We start from the raw sequence: 4,788 nt of genomic DNA, 5'->3' as shown, positions 1-4,788 counted from the left end.
AGCTCCCTGTTTTATTTTTGACATGTTCCTAGAGAAAAATAAGTTGAAAGATAATAGTAGCAATGATGCGGACTAGGTCCGTGATCTGAGGATTATTCTCATTGCTGCACATAAGAATTATGTCTTTGATGCACCGCTAGGTGACAGACCTATTGCAGGAGCAGATGCAGACGTTATGAACGTTTGGCACGCTCGGTATGATGACTACTTGATAGTTTAGTGCACCATGCTTTACGGCTTAGAACCGGGACTTCAAAAACGTTTTGAACGCCACAGAGCATATAAGATGTTCCAAGAGCTGAAATTGGTATCTCAGACTCATGCCTGAGTCGAGAGGTATGATACCTTTGACAAGTACTTTGCCCACAAGATGGAGGAGAATAGCTCAGCTAGTGAGCATGTGCTCAGAATGTCTGGGTACTACATTCGCTTGAATCAAGTGGGAGTTAATCTTCTAGATGAGATAGTGATTGACTAAGTTCTCTAGTCACTATCACAAAGTTATTAGAACTTTGTGATGAACTATAATATGCAGGGGATAACGAAAATGATTCCCAATCTCTTCGCGATGCTGAAACCAGCGAAGGTAGAAATCAAGAAAAGCATCAAGTGTTGATGGTTGACAAGACCACTGGTTTCAAGTAAAAGGGCAAGGGAAAGGAAGCGAACTTCAAGAAGAATGGCAAGCAAGTTGCCACTCGCATGAAGAAGCCCAAAGCTAGACCCAAGCCTGAAACTGAGTGCTTCTACTGCAAAGGAAATGGTCATTGGATGCGGAACTTCCCCAAATACTTGGCGGATAAGAAGGATGGCAAAGTGAATAATATATATATGATATACATGTTATTTATGTGTACTTTACTAGTGTTCATAGTAGCCCCTCGGTATTTGATACTAGTTCAGTTGCTATGATTAGTAACTTGAAATAAGAGTTACAAAATGAACAGAGAGTAGTTGAGGGCGAGGTGACGATGTGTGTTGGAAGTGATTCCAAGGTTGATAAGATCACCATCACACACTCCCTTTACCTTCGAGATTAGTGTTGAACCTAAAATGAATGTTATTTGGTGTTTGCGTTGAGCATAATATGAGTGATCATGTTTATTGCAATACGGTTATTCATTTAAGTTAAAGAATAATTGTTATTCTGTTTACATGAATAAAACCTTCTGTGGTCATACACCCAAGGTGAATGGTTTATTGAATCTCGATCGTAGTGATACATATATTCTTTACTATTTATCTGTTATTCTGCTCTAGTGTTTATCTGGGATTTATTTTGCTTGTTAAGGCAAAACGGTGTCTTGACTCTCAAGAATAGTGCGTGTGAATATACATGTAGATAAAGATAGAGATAGCAATGAACTGGATGCATAGTCAAACAAAAAACTTGTGACTTGTTCTCGTAGGCTAACTAACCAAGTCATAGGATCTAACACGAGACCGGATAAACACCGCGCCCCCATCGTGTCTATCTATATAAGCTAATCCCTCGATCTCAACCGCCTCCCAAATCTCAATTGCTTTGGCTCTCTCTCCCTCCCTTTCACCGCATGCACCGTCCAATCCAAACCAATCCCAAGTCCCCACCCACTCGCGGCGAGCAAAGTAAGATGATTTCCCCGAATGCGGCCCGTAACGTCGTCAGCAATGTCCTGCAGCCTCTTCCTCTCCCTGTGTAAGCCGCCGCCATGCCCCTCGTCCTCTTGTCTAGTCTACTCTGTATGGAAGGTGGTTGGTAATTAGGGTTTGATTCTAATGAGGGGGCGCTTGCTTTTTGCTTGTACATGTGCAGGCCGACGTTCTAGCGGATCATCAAGAACAAGGACGTGGAGGAGTTCAAGTCAAACCTGTACCTAGCGACGCTACTCAACTGCATGCTCTGGGTGTTCTACGACATCCTCTGCGTCATATTCGGCTCTGCAATGTACGCCTGCCCGCTCACCATCATGGTACATACCCATCGATCCCGCTCTTGATCCACGTGCATAGATATCTTTTTAGATCTATATTGGTAGATGTTAGTGATATTGTTGGGGAATAGGCGTGCATTCCCCTTCGGTTGGTGGCAGAGGTGATGTTGTTGGTGTTGTGTGGATGAGGGTTTCATAGGTTAAGTTGTCATGCATGGTCACTTACTGCTGGGTCAGTCAAGGATTTTTTGGACCCAGCTATCAGTGACACGTTGCCTTTGAAGTTCAAAATGGATTGGTGATTCAGGGGTTCTACTGCTTAAGATTAAAACAGCCGATATTAATTCTTCTGGAACTTCTATTTAAGAACAAATTAGCCATATTCATATTCTCTAGTCTCCAGGTTCTTTTCTGATTACTGATTAATGATGGGTTTCCATCATCTTTCAAATATGTTGCATGATCTAGACACCATGATCTGTGAAGGATATTGCAGCTTACTCGGGGAAAGTGACTCATTAGGTTATAGCTGAGGCATTCATTATGTACCACTATTAGCATACCTTAGTTGCTATTTGTTCTGGAAGCATGGATGCGGGAGACAATTTTGGAACCAAATCCATCTCTAAAAGATGCATCAATGGTCCTGTTTTAACCATCGTGTCAAATCTCTTCTTTAACCCTTTTTACTAGTAAAAACCAACGTGCCACCTTTTGGGATAAACTGTCATGGTGTTCATGTGGCACATCCCAAGAACATGTTGCTCTATGTTCTGTCAAAAGGCCTATTGTTCATTTCTACCTAAAAAGATACCGTAGCCCCTACGTGTCCTCTGATTATCGATGCGGTATCCTTGGTTACTTGCAGTTGCATTCAATACAGGCAGTTCTGTTGTACAATTGATTAGCCAACCAAACTTATTCTGTTGTTCTCACCAAACTCGTTGGCTGTTGAGTGACGGGTCTGGAACGGGAGGAATATTTCATCTAATGAAATCTGCCATGTTCAGCTTCATCATAAACATATGTGTTCACCTAGGGGATGCAAGTTTTAGGTGTGCCAGATTTCGAATCATGTGTTCTTGGATGGAGATAGTACATGTGTCCCTGTACCAGTCTGTGCTTTTTGTGATCTTCCCTTGCCAACTCTGTGAGATGATCACGTTGAAACGGAAAAGGGATCCTGTATGTCGGTTTCTTCTCGTCGGTCATGTGGTCCAGGTGTAGAGTTCACCAATATTACCTGCTGAATTTATTTACATTTTACATAGAACATAGAATCAATCTTTATATATGGAAAGCTCGAGTTGTTGCATCCTATGCTTGGAATTAATGAATATATATTTTTGCGGGGAGGAATTAATGTGTATTGTGGGTTGCGTGTAGGGTAAAGTGATCAAGACCAAGAGCGTCGAGTACATGCCCTTCTTCCTATCGCTGGTGAGCTTCCTCAACGGCGTCCGCTGGACATCCTACGCTCTCATCAAATTCGACCTCTACGTCACGGTCAATAATATCTCCATCTTCATGTTCCAACCAAATTTTATATAACTTGAGAGTGTCTCTCTAACCGTGCAGGCTCTTCGTTTGTGCACTGCAGATCCCCAATGGCCTCGCTACGCTGTTCGGCCTCTCCTATACGCCTGCTACTACAGGTCGACCCCCAAGAAGGAGAAGAGCATAAAGCTCAAATGTGATTGAAGGCTCCTGGCTCCTTGACTGCAATAACAAGTGCTAGCTACACTAAGAACAAGGGAATCTAGAGACCGAGACTAAAAGAAAAGGCTAGGCTACTTCCATTCGTTATTCGTTTCCCATATGATTTTCCATATTTTACCATAAAAAATAGGATGTTTTTAGCCATTTATTGTTAGTACTAAAATCAGGCATAAAGGATTTTACGGGAGGTAAAGAAGTTATTTCAACAAAGTTCCTATCATCAAATCCTGATTCAACAAAGCCATGCCAGCTGTGTTGGTCATTCCTCTGATTCAAAGTTCTCTTGGATTCCAAACAACATTGCTGCCCGCATACTGAAGTTGCTTAAATCTATTGAATTCCACGTCTGCACCTCCTTCTTGGGGCATAGGTGAACCTATAATTGATAGTAGAGCGTATGCTAAATCCCCAACCCTCATGATGCACTTTTTTTGATTCATTCCGCTTATCATACCACCTAGAGCTTTCAAACCCTTTTATTAGCGCTGCGGTAATATTTGTTATTTAGAAATAGGAATGGTGATGTAGGGTAGGAACCCTAGGGGCCGATCTTTCATGAAAGGACCGGATCCCGTGATGAACACGAAGAACACAAGGGGAAATACGAGGGGAAACACAAGGGAAAACACGAGAGGAACACTAAGCCAACAAGAAATAGTCACACATATGCTTGATCCTTGAGTACATAAGAGATCACACGATCCACGGTCAACTAGGGATGATACAAAGGTAGCCGGTCTTCTCTGTGAGGAGGTCTTGAGGTTCTTCCCGTAAAGGGGTCTTGAATCTGCTTGGCGGATCTTCTCCGAGGAGGCGCTATCTCCAAGGAGAAGGTAACCAAGTGGATGAGCAAAGCTCTCACACGAAATATGAGCTAATCCTTTGATAACCCTAAAATGTAGGTAGGAGAAGAGTATATATAGTCTAGGTGGGCGAAGGGGTACATGGGCTGCGGCCCAACACGTAACAGCACACAGGCGCCGGACGTCCGGGAGTCACCGGTCGTCCGGAGGCTAGCAAGGGTCCGGACGTCCGGTGCTCTTCGAACGTCCATAGATTCGGCTTGGGTGTGCTTCGGTCGGACATCCGGTCGGGGTCGGTCGTCCGGGCGTTGGTCGTCCAGAGGGCTTCGGAAATCTGTAGTTTCGGCTCGGGT

General features: G+C 43.5%; 1 pseudogene; it reads left to right on the top strand.

The window, feature by feature from the left end:
* The first annotated feature begins 1,691 nt into the window (after positions 1 to 1,691).
* On the top strand, positions 1,692 to 3,614 carry LOC125536175 (annotated as a pseudogene).
* The last annotated feature ends 1,174 nt before the right edge of the window (positions 3,615 to 4,788 follow it).

This window comes from Triticum urartu, chromosome 2, assembly GCF_003073215.2.
Source record: "Triticum urartu cultivar G1812 chromosome 2, Tu2.1, whole genome shotgun sequence".
Classification (NCBI taxonomy): Eukaryota; Viridiplantae; Streptophyta; class Magnoliopsida; order Poales; family Poaceae; genus Triticum; species Triticum urartu.
This window is presented reverse-complemented; position numbering and strand designations above follow the sequence as displayed.